This window comes from Pinus tabuliformis, chromosome 6 (assembly GCF_031772625.1).
Source record: "Pinus tabuliformis cultivar Carrire ecotype Pingquan chromosome 6, CPIR1, whole genome shotgun sequence".
Lineage (NCBI taxonomy): Eukaryota > Viridiplantae > Streptophyta > Pinopsida > Pinales > Pinaceae > Pinus > Pinus tabuliformis.
This window is the reverse complement of record NC_142292.1, coordinates 109,204,679-109,221,920: the sequence shown is the minus strand read 5'-3', so window position 1 is coordinate 109,221,920 and position 17,242 is coordinate 109,204,679. Positions and strand designations below refer to the sequence as shown.

The following is a 17,242-nucleotide window of genomic DNA, read 5'->3' as shown; positions in this document are numbered from 1 at the left end:
TATTTCTTTGAATGCAACTGAAATTGTGGAAATTATGCACGACTTGTCCAGAGTACACTGAAATTGAAATTGGGTTGAATGGCTGGGAGGTTGAGGAGTCTCTACATCACTCCCCGAACCTGCCATCTGCGCATGTCCTCATCTGCTGCAGGTGGCAGGATATCATCCTGTGAAGTGAGTTGCAGAAGAGGGGGAAGAAGCGGCAGAGGGGGTAGATTCTGAGTGGGACTGGGATGGAGGCCGAATTACTCTGCCTCTGCTGCCACCCCTCTGGCAGCGCATTCGATGGCGCAACCAAGGCATGCTAAACTGGCTTGAATGGGATAAACTGGGACGAGGAAGGGCGGTGACAGGGGTGGAATTGCTGGAGGGGGCCGAAGGAGCAGAGGTATTCAGATCAGTGCCAAGGTTAAGGTCTGAAGTATCAGAGCGAAGGCTATGAAGGAGATTGTGCGAGAAATGGGCAGTCTCGTCCAAATCAGGCTGGCCTCTTCTCCCCGATGTCATGCGCAGGCTCGGCTCTGCGGCATCAGGGAGACAGATAAGATTCAGAGGAGAATGAGTATGGGGGAAGCAATCCGAGAGCGTCATCTTAATCAATAGAGCAAGTCTACCTCGTCCCACGCACTACAATAAATCTCCATAAATGCCTGAGGTAGAGTTTTGGAGGGAGGCGTGGGCAAACAGTTGGCTTTGCCACCTGCCGTCCCTTTTTCGCTGTGCTATGACAACACATTTATCACCTGCATTCGGGAGATTCAAGTTGTTTGTTGATTTCAAACTTTTGTAATTTTAATTTACAAAGTTTGGATGATGAAATATTTTGAAACCATTTCAACTCACACCTCCACATTCATAAGGTTCCAATCCCCAAAAGTTTTAACTTATAGATGTGGCATGCTATTTTTGTCTCTAACATACTCTATATTTACATTTTCACTTACATGGTGATTTCATCCCAAGGGTGTCTAAGGCAAGTGTTGGGAATTCCTCTTTTTCAATCAAGATTTGTTCTTGATCTCTTGATAAAATATGTCCATGGATTTCCTTTTAGGTGGCATGTTTTGAACCACTTTTCACCTTGCTGAGGCAATTTCATAACTTGTCTAATCATATGCTCTGATAAGTGAATTGTTAAATTGCCTACCTTAGCATACTCTCCATCAAATGTGAATGCAACCCAATGGTCACAAAAATGTACTATAAATGTATATCATATCAATAATAATGTATTCAATGTTTATCATCCATATTTGTTGTTTACATTCCATGTGACTTTAACATGGTATCAGAGCGCAGCCCATGCCTAAGCATTTACAGATTTTGTTAGCTCTGCATCATTTCCAGAATTTGTCTGTCATTTCTCTATTTATAGAAATATTCTAATGTTGCTCTACTGCACCTAGGCACTCTAGCAGATCGTTTAATTACTCTTTGTGAATGTGTATGCATTAAGTGTTGGTTGGAATCTTGAAAATTGTGCATTGAGCCTTTGCTATACTGGAATTAGTTGGAGGTTGTGTTACTTCATTACCTTGACTAACTGTGTTAATTATTTTACTGACTGACTGTATTAATTATTTTACCGAGCCACTGTGTGTTGTCTGCTCCTCTGTCTGCGCTCAAAGATTCGATAGTCATACCACCATATATACAATTTCGTTAAGAGTGCTCTTGGCATCACAGAAGAGCGCTTGAAGATCTTCCATCTAACCCTCAACACATAGTTCTTGATACCGAGCTAAGTCACCAACATTAAATTCTTGTAAAATATAATATAGCCACTCTACATGCGTACCTAGAAGACTCTTCACAATTGGATGTGCCAACAGTTCTCCAAAGTTGTATATGTTATCTCCAAGTAATGCAGCAAGAGACAAGTCAAATGCTAAATCCATATTGAATAGTTCCGAAAGAGACTCTACAGTAGTATAAGGCAGAAACAGAAGAGCATTTTTATAAAACTCAGCAAATTCTTGTCTCAACTTATGATACTGAGATGATACCCAATGGTAGCTTGCATAAACAAAAGGATCTATATCAATCATATTGTAAAGTGTATTTTTTCCCTCATCTAGTAGCTTTTTACATTCTTTTTGTTCACTTTGTTCAAGTTTTAATGCAGTTATTTGCATTCTAACATATAGTATTGGTTCCTTAATTCGTGTATCCCTTGTGGCATGAAGCTTCTCGATTACTCCCTCTAAGTAGCTGATAGTAGCTTCCCTTTTTGTGTACTGACGAGAAACTATAACAAAAAAATGTGCAAGCTTAAGCAGATTGATATTCGTCTCAAAATTTGTTATAAAAATGCAATATAGTTGGATAAGCGCATCACCAGCTTGGAAAACTACGAGGGCTACGAACTGTTCGAGCTTGAGAGTGAGTTGGTGCCCCGTTAATACAAGATTTTTCGCCAGCTCTTTGCCTTTGTCCACCAGGGGCTCCTTCACTTGTAGCAGATTTCCATGCTCAGGGGTTGCATCTTGCCCACTGAGCTTCTTCCCTAGAAGCTTCAAGCATCCGTACCTTCAATTCCTGGAAGTGAATTGTCTACGTTACCGACGATTGAAATTCACCAGGTCACAGGTTTGAACTCTGAGGGGGCTCCCGGGCACCGGTGGCTATCGAAGGCAGAGAAAGGAGGGGATTCTCGCCAGAGACATGTCTGCTTAGACTAGTTAATGGACAACACAATTTTAATGAGCCCAGAGATGGAGGAAGACATGAAATGATTTGAAGAATGGAGTCTTCCAGGGAGGCCGAGCATTCTTAAAGATAGCAGAATGATTCCTTGAAGATTAAACATCATAGGGTTTTCCTCAATTAAAGTTGGTCGATTATCACAATTCTGGTGTAATTCCAAGGAGGAAAGAGGGTCGAATCCCCTCACTACCAAGTTTGGACTAGTGCTGGATATTTTCTGGGCCGAGTTATAGCCTATTCGAACACCACAATTATTCATGTGCATTGAGGCTGTATATCACCTTATATAGGCTCGATTTTGGATTTTGTGCTAACTGCTTGGAGTTTTGGCCATTGCTGGTGAACTGGAAGGAGCTACGATTCATTTATTGTGCTTATAACAAATCATTGCATCCTTTGTTGAATGTTGGTTGGATTTTCTCTCACATCTGAAAGTCTGGTCTGAAATTCAGGCCTAAGATTTGGTATTGGACAATGTATTTCTCAAACTGATGCTAGAAAACCCCTCCAATTTTGTTATCTCATATGTATGTGCAATATTTGTTCACTACCATATAAATACCAGGAGGAAGGCCCACTCCTTGTGCAGCACCTCGTACACCAGTTCACAGTGCTCCTCAGACAGTTGTGCATGCTCCTCCTCTGGTGTGGTGAAGAAGGAAATTCTATGGGTGGCATCACTAAATGATTCAAGAGACATTATATATTCAATGATGGTTTGATGCACAACTGGTATTCTTCATTTTTGAAATCTTCAATAGTTGGGGTTTGTCTAGCCTTGCTACAGTCTCCACTAGGATTGTTGAGCCTTCATTTCTTTGTTGAGACAATGGCTAGAATTGATGATACATTAGAGTTGTTAAATATCCTAATTCATTCCACTATTGATGGAATGGTAAAAATTAGGTCTGATACACTTTCTAATATTAAAATTTGTCTGCAAAATGCACATGAGAAAATTGATTTTTTGCAGCTCGAATCTCAATTCCAGCAAGAAGAGCTACATCAAAATAGAAATCATTCTGAACCTGTTTTTGTTCAGAACATTGAGACAACCACCCATCAGTAGCAAGTCAATATTGTTGAAGTTAGTTCAGATATAGTACCCAATGAAGCAACAGTTGTACATGCAGATGCCGAAGTTCAGTTTGCACTTCCCAAGCCCATCATTAGACCTTGGGAAGAGCTTGTCCATAACAAGCACAGAACGGGTATTGGATATGACAAGGAGGTTTCCTTTAACATTCTAGATTACTCAAAGCCCATTCAGTTTCAGAGTGTTGGATTCCTTCATGACAGTTCACCTTCAGCTGTTCTAGATTCTGCTCCTCTTCCATAGCATCCACAACAAGTTGTTAAATGCCAACACTGTGACCGAGTTGGCCATATCAAAGATCACTGTTTTGACATTCATCCATGTAAGCACTGTCATAAAACCAGTCATTATTCAAATAGATGCTTCAGAAACAAACCTCCGTCTAGAAAAAAGATTCATCTTGGATGGATTGCTTCTTGGCAATGGGCATCAACAGCCAAGAATATATTTCAGCCATATGTCCGAACTTGTTCTAGAGTATTGAACAGTCTTGCAATTGAGTTTTCTCCATCATATCACCTTGTATATGACAGGGGGGAAACGATGGTCATATACAAGCTTCAAAGCCACATCAAGCGAGCCTGAGCCACAACCTGCCATACTAGATTCAGATTTGTAGCCAAAGACAAATATGCCCTTGAGAATGCCTTTAGTCGATGATACCTCTTCAAAGAATTGGGGACACTTCCTCTAGCAAAAGTCTTTATCTTCTTGCCAGTTTTGGAAGAGTTCCAGTAATTGCAATAAGAATTCCAGAGTTGTTGGTCATCCTTAAACCATCACAGGTTGAGATCTCCCTTTTCAGGTTGAGGTTCTCCCTTTTATGCGGGGTGAGACCTCCCTTTCATGGTTGAAGGTTTCCCTCTTCAAAACATCAGGAGCACTTCCTCTAGCAGAAGACCTGAGCTTCATTCCAGACTTGGAAGAGTTCCGGGAACTGCACTAAGTGTTCCAGTGTTGGTGGTCATCCTTAAACCACCCCCTTATACCAACATTTCAGAGAGCACATTCAACCTAGTGCTACCATGCATTTTTGCACATTTTTTTATAACTCTCTTCTTGGACTCATACATACCCCTTCGGATTAAGGGGGGGAATGTTGGACAGTTAATCCTCTATGGGTTGGTGTAGAATGTGAAAAACCATGAGAGTCTAAGAGACCTTGGGATGTGGAACCCAACTGTCACACAAATGTACTATAAATGTATATCATGTCAATACTAATGCATTCAATTTTTAACATCCATATTTGTTGCTTACATTCCATTTGACTTTAACAATCTCTATTTTTGTATTATCATATTATGTTGCAATGGTTCTTGTCTAATTTAATCTATTTGATTTAACTGCATGATTTTTTCCTTTTGAGCCTCTGATAAATCTCACCATAGTAATGATATTAATATGAATGTTTCGACTTGGAATTCAATAGAAAGGATATTTTTCTACCAAATAATAGTTCATAAGGAGTAAAACCAATAACGTTTTCTCAAGTTGTTCAATATGCCCATAAAGCATCTAGAAGTCTATCTTCCTAGCATTTTATGTGCAACTAGATTGTCTTAGTAATAATTGTTTCCAAAATATTATTAGTAGCTTCCACTTGGCCATTGGCTTGGGGGTGATAATTGTTAGGTAAAATTGACTCGAGGAAAGAGTCAATGTTGATGTGGTCAACAATAGTGGTTTTGGGCCCATGGGTTTTTGGTTGCCCATGTTTTTGCGCCCATGTAATTCATGTAATGGAGCCTTTAAAAGGCTATGAGGAACTTTATTGTAATGTTCCAAGGGATGTGAATGGTGAAGGCTCACTTAGTCGGATTGGCTAGGGATTTGCCCAAGGATCTAATGGAATTCCATTAGCTTGGTTTTTCCCCAAAGTTGGGGTTTTCCTATGGTAAACACTATGTACATATTGCGTTTATGATTGTTTTTGGTTCATGTAATGTTTCTCTTGATAATTTTTTGTCTCTCTAGTTAATTTTTTTATATTTGGTATCAGGGCCAAGAGTTGGATTCAAAGGGATGCCTCTGTTTCCAAGGGTTTATATGGCCTAATGAATAAAGTGTCGTGAAAGAAATTGAAGCTGGTGATATCCATGTTATTTGACACCTTGGAGACTTCCAACAAGCACCACAGTGCTAAAGGTTAAATGGAAAGACACATAAGGGTGTATGTTAGAGTTTTCAAAAATTAGGATCTTGATTTGCTGGAGTGACTAAGTCAAGAAAAATCCATGTGGAATGAACAATTCCTCAAGGGTGAGGAATACTACACTTAATGCATTATCATTGTAAGTGTGAGGCTTTGTGACCCAAATCACAAGGAGCATGATGTGATGATAAATTTAGAGATGACCACTAAATTTGAATGAACAATTCCTCAAGCGTGAGGAATACTACACTTAACGCATTAGCATTTTCGGTGTGAGGCATGGTGACCCAAATCTCGAGGAGCATGATGCCACGATAAATTTAGAGACAACCACTAAATTGGAATGGATAGGTGGCCATGGTTTCTTGTTAGCTCACTCAGTTAGCGAAGGAGAATCCGATTAGAGGAGTCAAAGTCAAGCAGATAATTCAAATGCTGACAATGCAAGAAGCTCTTACAAGGGTGGATTCTCTTGAGTGACCATTTCCCACAATGTCTCAAACCATTCGTTGGAAAAAAAAAGCTAGCCATTGTGTTGGATATGATAACAAATTCTTGGGATTTTTACATGGGTCGTGGGTTTGGTGATAGCAGAAGCCTCAAGGAATCCCAGAGACAGTTGCCAACGGAGCAAGAGGAAAATGACGGGAAATAGAGATATTTCTTAGGTGGATATGGTTTAAGGTTCATAATTTGAGTGGCCAAGGTGTTGGCCACATCCAACGTGGAGAATGGGCCATTTGAGCTACAACCTAAAGAAGATGCTTGCCAATGGGACAATAGTCTAATCAGCTCTAGTGGCCACAATTCTAAAGTGGTTGTGCTTATGTCAGAGGTGTTGTTGGTTTTTTTATTTATGAAGTAATGAAGGGAATGTGGAATTCACTTATCATGAATGTTGCTACTAGGGGCCTACACAATGCATGAGGACGAAAGGTTTGTGAGGTGGGTCAGGTTGTGTAGGTCACATGAAAAATAACAATATGAGGATTGGTGTGGATGGAAACAACTAGGGCATTTGTTGTGGTGCGTAGGCCCATAGATAGAACCATGGGTCATGGTTACATACTAAGTGTTTAACACAATACTTCAATGACATATTGGTTTCATTGGTTAGATGCAGTCATGGAAGTCATCTTTGGAGAGGATATCATGAGTTTAGGAGCATGTCAAGGTGAGAGGATGGTAGTATAAATGCCAAAGAAAAAAATTTATTATAATGGAGTTGAAATTTTATTGCATGTAATGGGCATACTGTTGTAATACCTGGTAAGACATGTATAGGCCTGCGAAATTGTTGGTAAGGTCTAGTGTTAGACCTAGGTCATGGGGGGGCATGAGGATACTTTGAGTATAAAATTTGAAGGGGGTAAGGGCTAGAGTGAGCGGGGCTAACTCACATGGCTCGTTTGGATGGATTTGGTAAAGGAAACCCCAAGAAAAGGTTTAAAGGGGGTATTGTTAGATAAACTAGACTCAAGAAAAGCGTTAAAGTTAACCGGGTCAACAACAATGGTTTTGGGCCCATGGTTTGTTGGTTTCCCATGATTTTGTACCCATGGAATCCATGTAATGGAACCCTTAAAAGGTTGGGAGGAATTTTATTGTAGTGGGGTAGGGGATGTGGGTGGTGAAGGCTCACTTGGTCGACTTGGTTAGGAATTTAGCCAAGGATCTAATGGAATTTTGTTAGCTAGGTTTTTCCCTAGAGTTATGGTTTTCTAGGATAAGCACTTTGTACATATTGTGTTTATGATTGTTCTAGTTGGTGTAATTTTTCTCTTGATAAATATTTTCTTTCTCTAATTAATTTTTTTTACAATAATGAGTGGATTTTCTATGCTTGATCTTGTGTTTTTCCACTATTTTTTAGACTATTTTGGTAGTGAATTTTGCTCCTTTATCAATGACTATTTCTTGCAGGACTCCAAATCTAACAAAAAATCTTGCGAAGAGAGTTTTGGCTACGAAATGATTTGAGGCTATTGTTTATTCTTTGGTTACTTCCCATTTGGTAACATAGTCGATACAAATCATAATGCACCTTTTAATTTTTGATATAGGGTAGATTAGACTGATGAAACTTAGGGCCCATTTTTCAAATGGTTCTAGATGAACTTGTGGTTATAGGGGAATTTCGTTAGATGCTACTGGTTGGCCCATCCATCGATAAATAACACAATTTTGAATATATTTTATGCCATCTTTGAGTAGAGATGGCTAATAGTATCCTTGAGTATCTTGTAGGCAGTCCTTTTATCTGCAAAATGTCCTCCATAGGATTCATTATGAGAAGCTTTTAAGATTTCTAATATTTCATCCTCTCTAACACCTTGTCTAATAACAAAATTAGGTCCTGTGTAGAAAATATTTCTTTTAATCCAACTATATATAGCACTTTGTTTAATTATTTTATTTTCCTCTTTTGAATTAAAGTGGAGTGGTAACTTCCCAATAGACAAGTAATTTTTCACATCAACAAACCACAATTTTAATAGATATAGAAAATATATGTTCATATAGAAAATTATAAAAAAAATGAAACAAACTCACCAGAGTTATTAAGGTGTGAGAGGAAGTTCACCACTTGATTTTTATCTTCTAGGATGATCTATGATAGTGATGTTGAACTCTTGCAACAATAACAACTGTCATGTAATCTTACCATTAGTAATTGGTTTATTGATATTTAGTGGTGGAAATATGTATGGATAAATACTCCATAACTAGTAACATAATGTCATAATTTGTTCACTACATGCACAACTGCCAACATCTCCTTAATAATAATGTATTTGAGCTTAGTAGTGTTACAAAGTATTTTTTCACACTTCCCATCCCATATCCTCAAGCGTCAAAAAGACGAAAATTGTCAGTGTATTCACCATGAAACATATACAGAAGCATCCTTGAAGAAAAGAAGAAAAATTTCCTTGAATGAGTTTATGAGAAAACTTGTCAAAAACCTAGTTTTCAAGACCAATGTGTTTTGCACCACTGGTAACCCATGTTGGTAACTTGTTGCACTACATTGGCCTAGCACTTTCATCACAGATTTTATAAGGAAAACCCACGATGAACCTCTTTAGATAGTATTTCCTAAAGTGGAGGAGAAGCTTCTCTTACAAGAAGTCTCGAGAACGACGAGCTGGTTACAGGTGAATAATGATTAGATCGAGATCAGCCATTCTTGGTCCTTGATCCTACTTTCATGGATATTTCCCTAGATTTGTGGAACCTCTCCCTTCTTTTATGGATCCTTAACTCCCTCTCCTTCCCTATAAATGAGATCCCTACTATCCACAACTAGTTAGCTATTGCTTGGTTTCCTTCCTATGCTGAAACTATGCCTAAATGCTGCCCATTTTGCTAAGGAGAAAGGAGTGCTTGAAGGTTAAGTCTAGGACTTGGATACTCACTTAAAAGAGGCTTCCAAAATCAAGGCTTAAGTGGTTTTAATTCTCCCTTTACCATCTATTAATAATACATTATGTGTTGGATTTTAGAATGTGAAGGCCCTGAGAACCAGACCCTAGACGAAGGTCCACGGATGCTCTCAGAGTTTGTCCCTTCGGTCCCTTTGACGATCGCCTCTTGTGCACCAGGCCTCAGTCACTCTGAGACCATCACCCTCTCCCATGGCGGAGCTGAACTTGAGCCACAAAGATCTCTCATTCAAAGACATTTTTATTGGTCGCCCTCTGAACCAGGATTCATTTTCACAAAGAAGGCCTCCATATCTGCCTTCCAACCCGCTGGAGAGAAACCTAAGAACAAAGAAACAAGGTCACGGGATGAAAAAAGAAAGAGATACATCCAACAAATGGAACCACCTCCACCAACCCCTCTTTCACAAAGGCAAACACCACAAAGGGTCACAGGCTGTATGAAGAATAAAGGGAAAAAAAAAGAATAACTACAACCCTATAGCCAAAAACATCCTGGAGCTGGAAATCCAAGACTCAGGAGTGGAGGTCTATAGAGAATGCATGTAGGAACACACAGTCATTTGCAAATTTAAGGGCATTTGGTTGATAGAGAAAACCCTAAACTGGTGGATACAAAACAAATGGACACCTAAGGGGGAAATCAAACTCTAGCTGGGCTCCAAAGGTTTCTTCACAGTAATGTTTGACCTCCTAGAAGACAGAGACAAGTTCTTTGAAGGAGGTCCTTATTTCTTCAACTCAGCAGGCATATACATGAGATTTTGGAAGGATAACTTCACACTAGAGAAGGAAGACTTCACTAGAGTCCCAGTTTGGGTGCGCCTCTACTCCTTACCAATGGATTATTGGGCTCCTTCAGTCCTAAAAGGCATAGGAGACCAGCTAGGGGAGTATATAAAAATGTTTGAAGGAACCAGAAACGGACATTACGTATCCTACACCAGAATATGTGTGTACATAGATGTCTCTGGAGCCCTCCCAGACGCAATAAAATTAATCTTTAGAGATGAAGTCTGGTTACAAAGTATAGACTATGAACACATCCCCTTCAGGTGCAGGAAGTGCCATGAGCACGACCATCTCTTTAGAGACTTTCCTCTAAATAAAGCCCCCCAAAGTGCTGATCATGCAAGCAAGAAAAAAGAAACGAAGGATACATTAAAGTCAACTCCAGGAACAAGAACAACAGGAAAAAGACCAATCCCAAAAAGGATCAGCAAATGATGGAAAACTAGAACCAATTCGATGCCCTACTCAACATACAAGAACAATCAGATCCATACTACCTGACAGGAGATGAAGCAGGAGAAGAGGAGTAGACCAAAGTAGACAGGGAACATGAAGATAGAGATGTAGATCAAAGCAACAGGGAAACTGATCTCTCACAAGAGGACATTGAGATGGAAGAAATAGTGACTGAGGAAACACCAGAGGAGAGTACCATAGAAGAAGCATTGGAAGGAGTAGACCTGGAAACCATTACAGAAGAATTGAAGAAAAATGAAATAAAGGCAATCCCAGAACACCAACTTCAAAAAATAGAAGGGGCTTACCTCCTCCAAGAGGATCTAAAACTTAGAGCAGGCCACCCCGCACAGGAAACCAATGCATCAAAATGAAGCATGGCTAACATTCCAAAAGGAGGGTTCAACTCTGAAGGACCCAACCAAAAAAGAGACAGAAATACCACCATCCAGCTCCTCCAAGAACTGGGAGCCAAGCTGATAAACGAAGGACAGGTAAAAGCTTTGGCCCTAACCCCCTCTCCTTACATATGAATTACATTTCTTGGAATATAAGAGGACTAAATAGTCCTGGAAAGAAAAGAATCCTCAAAAACAGAATCCTATCTGATAAGCCTGACACCCTCCTCATTCAAGAAACCAAACTTGAGTTGGCTCACTCCTCTCTCCTTCAAAAATCCTACTTCAAGCCTTATAGCCACTTATCCAACTCGGCCATAGGTTCTGCGGGAGGTATTATGACCTTATGTAAAAACTCGAAATTCGATCTCATCTCCTATTTTGCTACCCATCACTCCATCACCTCTATCCTAAGAATCATCGACAGTAAGTATAGAATCTGCATAACAAATATCTATGCCCCCCACACAAGGTGACAGACCAAATCAAGATGCTTCAATGCATCTCTAATTTGCTCCATTCCATTCATTTGCCTTACAAAATCATGGATGGGTACTTCAATATGATAACAAATCTAGAATAAAAGAGGGGAGGAATCTGAAAATTGGACAGGGAATCAGATGATTTCATATCAACTATTGAAAGTCTCAAGTTCATCGACATCCCCACAAGCAATGGCACTTTCACCTGCAACAACCGAAGAGGAGGTGAACATCAAATAGCCTCTAGGCTAGATCGTTTCCTCCTCTCGGAAGAAGCTTACCTAACCTATTGGGAAACGGAGGCTCGCATTCTTCCGCAAGTGGGCTCTGATCATTGGCCCATCTCTCTTAAGTTTCATATCTCCACTGGTCCTAAAAACAAGCCTTTTAGATTTGAGGCTTTCTGGTTGGATCACCCGGAATTCCTGGACAAAATGAGGCTATGGTGGAATAACTCTCCCACTAGACCTGGCAACAAGATGTACACCTTCCAACAGAAACTAAAACATGTCAAAGAAGAAATAAAAAATTGGAATAGAGAATCATTCGACAACATCATCACCAAAAATAAAAATAAAATAAAAAATAAAAAATAAAAAATTGGAGCTTAAGATGGAGCTCCTCCAACATCACATCATTGAAGAAGGGATCATAGAACACAACAAGAAAGAAGAGAAAAAATTACACAAAATTGGGATGAAAGAGTCATTCAGGAAGAGAAGTTATGGCAGCAAAAATCAAGAATAAGTTGGCTAAAATGTGGGGAGAGAAAAATGCCTTTTTCCACAAATAAATGATATAGCATAAAAGAAACAAAAAAATCCCGACTCTAAAATAAACCGAGAGGGACACCTCATTCACTCTTAGGAGGATATGTCATAAGATTTAACTCAGTACTTTAGCTCTCTTCTCAAGGAGCCAAGGAAGGACCAGGCTGAGGACATTAAAAAAATCACCAAACACATTCCCAAGATCCTCACTAAAGATCACAATAAAATTCTCTTAAGAAAAGTTTCTCTTCAAGAAGTGGAGGATGTTGTCATGAGCATGCCCAATGGTAAAGCCTCGGGCCCCGATGGCTTTACCATTGACTTCTATAAAGTCTTTTGGCCTTTCCTCAAATTCGAGGTCCATGCCCTTGTGGAAGAATCCCAACTCAAAAGTTTGTCCTAAAAGCCCTCAATTCCACTTTCCGCACTCTGATTCCCAAGGGAGATGCAACAAACTCCCCAGAAAATTTTAGGCCCATAGCCCTCTTCAATTTCATTCATAAAATCATCTCCAAAGTCTTGGCCAATCGTCTGAAATCTATCTTGCCTCTCCTTATCTCTCATCATCAATCTCGCTATGTGGAAGGTAGGCAAATCATGGACAGTATCATCCTCTCCCATGAACTATTCCATTCTCTTAACTCAAAAAATAAACCTGGCATGATGATTCAATTAGACATGTCCAAAGCCTTCGATAAGATAAGTTGGGCCTACATGAGAGAAGTTCTATTAGCTTATGTGTTCTACAAAGACAACATCAAATGGATCATGGAACTGGTGACTGGAGCATTCTTCTCCATCCTCTTTAATGGCTCCCCCACTTTGCCATTCCACCCCTCTAGGGGCATCAGGCAAGGGGACCCTATCTCTCCCTTTCTCGTTGTTATCTTGGCTGAAGGGCTCAGTTGCTCTATTTCAACGGTCCTGTTGGCAAATTCTCTTTCTGGTCTCTAGACTTATGCCTCTACTCCTCCCTCCACACACCAACAATTCATTGATGACACCCTGCTTATAGGTCTCCTGACTATCAAAGAATATTCCTCCTTCAAGACCATTTTGTCTGACTTCTCAGCAGCCTCTGGAACCTCCATCAATCCCACAAAATCTAAGCTATTCTTCTTCAACATTCCTCTGCCTATTCGCAGAAACATTTGTAGAATCTTTGACTTCCCCATCAACTCTCTCCCCTCCAATTATCTAGGGGTACCCTTGACTGATAGGCCACTAGCCTTGGCCACTTGGGAAGCTTTGACTAATAAATTAGTAAAGATGCTAGCCAACTGGACCTTCCGTTCACTCAATCTAGATGGCCATCTAGTTCTGGTAAAACAAGTTCTACAGGCGATCCCGAAATATCTTTATTATACTTTGGCTGCCCCAAAGGTGATCTCCAATGCAATCAGAAATATGAAAAGGAAATTTTTATGGAGAGGGGTAGAGAAAAAGAAGAAATGGCCTCTTATTTCTTGGGACAAAATATGCAGACCCAAAAAAGACGGAGGCCTAGGACTCAAGGACACTGAGCTCCTTGGGAAGGCCCTAGGAGCTAAAACTCTATGGAGATGGATAGAAAACCCCAATTCCCCCTAGGGAACCCTATGGAAAGCTAAGTATGCACCCACCCACTCTCAGGAGAAAATAATAAGGCTCAACCGTAGCATCAAAGGTTTAGTAATTTGGAATCAAGCATGGGAGAATCAAGCTATCATACAAAAACACAATTTTTTGGAAATTGGTAAGGGAGACAAGGAAGTCTTCTTGGAAGATGCCTAGAAGCAAAGGCTTGAACTCAAGAAGAATCAGTACCAACCTATTAAATCCAAAATGAAAAACTAGAGGTAGGAGCAAGGTCTGTCATTATTGGAAAAATAGAGCTGAAGGGGACAATATGAGAGAATGGATTGATCAGAAAGACTAGGCTCCCCACATCAACCCTCAGGTTTGGTCTAAGATTTCAACTGAACTCCAAAAGAGACAAATCCTCCATGACACCTCTGAGGACAAAATCCGTTGGGGCAAAAGAATTGCGGGTCACTTCAATATTAAGGAAGCATACAAATATGTAGCTGATCATGATCAAATCCAACTGGACTCCAAATGGAATTCAATATGGGACAGAAGAAATTGGCCAAAAAGTTCCATTTTTCTTTGCCTTGTCTTGCATAGGAAAATTATAACCTAGGAGAATCTCTGGAAAAAAGGCTTTATTGGATCCTCCAGATGCCAACTCTGGCAGCAAGAGGAAGAAACTTCAAACCATCTCTTGAATGAATGTCTCTATGCGAAAAAAACTTTGGCATTAGGTTCATTTAGTCTTTAAAGGATCAGATTGGGATCCCTCTTCCATCCTCAACACCATCTATAACTGGCACTCTTCCTTCTCCTCCCACCCTCAGGTGAACAGAGCATGGAATCTCGTCCCAAGTATGGTTTGTTGGGCTCTCTGGAAGGAATGTAACACAAGAATTTTCTGGGGCATTTCATCTCAAGAAGAAATCACTTTATATAAGCTCAAGAGTTCTATTCGGGAGACAGTGGCCACCTCCACTCTTTAGAACACCAACGACCCTCCTAGCAACTCATATGTGAGAATTCTCTCCATGGTGGACCTCCACCAAATAAGCGCCCCTGTGGTAACCTCTTACACTAGAAAAGGAAATTAGAACGACAAATGGCTTCCCCTGGAGCAAGGAACTATTAAGTTGAATTACAACAGGGTGGTAGGTAACCTAGGCCTGGCTGGTTTTAAAGGAATCTTCAAGAATGCACGAGGGGAAATTATATAGATTTACGAGGGTGATCTTTGTCAGCACTATGAAGCTATCAATCTTAAGAACAACTAGAAAAACAAACAATAACTGTTCAAGAATCCTGAGTCGCATCAAGGCAGGATCTAGGTATTGGGGGGAGGATGGTTCTGACATGTACATGCCAAGCACCGTCCTCGGTAGGACAATTTTGTTGGATAATCAACCCACGACCCCTCTCTCTTGCAAGGACGCCGCCCATCCATCCCTTCAACCCAGTGCGGTACACTCTCCACCCCCTAACCCCTATACCTACATAGCCTCTCATTATTTCCCCTTACCTTGGCTCCACTCCCCCCAAAGCCTTGCCGCCCCTATTTATTTCCCCCTTACCCCTGCCCTCTCGGTCATTCCCTCTGTTCTTTGGCTCCTCTGTCACTCCCCTATTATCTCTGTTCTCAAGGTCCTACGTCTCTCCCCTATTATCTGTCTGTTTCAGCTCTTTGGTCCCTCTTCCTTCCTCATGGCCCCAAAACGCACCTCTATCTCGACTCCCTCTCAGGGGCGTGGGAGTGGTAGAGTGCCTCTCATTGTAATTCCTTGGTTTCTCCCCACACGGAGACCTCCGCAAGGCACGCTACTCTAAATTATGCAGTTGTTGTTAACCCGGAGACCCAAGAACGCATAGCCAGTCTTGAAGTGCAAGCTAGCGTTCTTCGTAGAGCGGTCACCTCAGAGGAAATCGATAAGGACTTCATATGGATACCCGACCCAACCCTCACGAGGGTGAGAGAGAACCTATGTGCATGAACTATTGAGACTTGGTGGCAGATGAAGAAAATTATGGTTCTGGCTCTACAGAAGGAGGAGGATCGTTCAAAGGTGATTGAAAGGAAAATTGACAACATAACAAAGAAATTTGTAATCTTTGTAGATGCAGTTCAACACTGCCACTTTATAACTCGTGACTCTACACAGTATACTATTATCAATAAGAAATCCATGGCAAAGGTCCACTCGCCAGCCGAAGGTTCGCCAAGCATCAAGAAATAGATGGCTGGTGCCTCTTCAAGCACCTATATGTCGTCATGCCACAAGAAGGGTGTATACAAGAACAACCCATCAGTTTGGATGACGAACCAACCACTACCAATCGGGAATGATTGCAAAAAGCTATATTTTGTCTGAATTCCATTGTTAGCTTGTTGGGGCTTGAATTCCACTGCAACGCGGGCCTGCCCATGTTCTCCCATGTCTACTTTGGCAGTACATTCGCGTCTGATCCTAGATCCATAATTACTTGATCCATTTCATACTCCTCGATTTGCGCAGTCAATCTCATTTCCCTTCCTATTCACAATGTATGTTTCCTGAGCTTTTGGACTACGTGTGGTTCTCCTGACCCAGCGCACCTAGTGATTAGTTCCTGTAGTCCTTTCACAGCTTTGCTGTCGCACAACAACTTCATACATGTCTCCAGAAAGGTAGTGAGCATTAAAGGATCAATCTCTGGTTCTAGTTGATCCTTACTACCTAAAGTGGAGGCCTCTGTGAAGCTCTTATTATCTTCCAGGAATGTCTCCTTCGTGTGCTCCAAATCAAATTCAGGTTCCTTTGTAGGAGCCTTGCGAACCCACACACTTTCTTCAGGCTACTTACCTTTGTCATCTCCTGTCGTGATACCGCTTCGAAGCACGATGTTTACATTCAGGTCCTCTTTGCACGGCTTAGACCTCATCATTTGTAGGTTCTAAGTCGGGGGAGGCTGGAGTATTCCTTTATCGCGCAACCTCGCTATCAGTGTAGGGCAGTCCTCCGTCTCATGATCGAACTGAGTACAACACAAAAATGATGCTCTCGTTGGATTTTTAAAATCGTGGGCATAATGCCCTGGACCTTCGCAATTGTAACAAATCAGTTGTCCACGACCCCTTCCTGGTCCCATTCCACCTCGACCTCGTCCGCGCCCCTGAAATCCAGTGCGTGCCATCATTGCATTTTGATTGAGGGTTCACGTTTCGGTCTGCACCCTGTAGGTGGGGGTTCGATCCATCATCAGTTCATAACTTCTACAGGTGTGCTCATCATGGCCTACCAACCTGAAGAAATTACAGAACAATTGTTGGGACGTCTGCGTATACTTCTGTAATAGATGACAATTATCCGTAGCATGTTTTCCTACTATCTGACAGAT

At 40.9% G+C, this 17,242-nt stretch overlaps 1 pseudogene; it reads right to left on the bottom strand.

Moving 5' to 3' along the window:
- Positions 1-1,709: 1,709 nt before the first annotated feature.
- The window catches only part of LOC149257540 (26S proteasome non-ATPase regulatory subunit 13 homolog B pseudogene), a 36,695-nt pseudogene continuing 21,162 nt past the window's right edge, over positions 1,710-17,242 (bottom strand).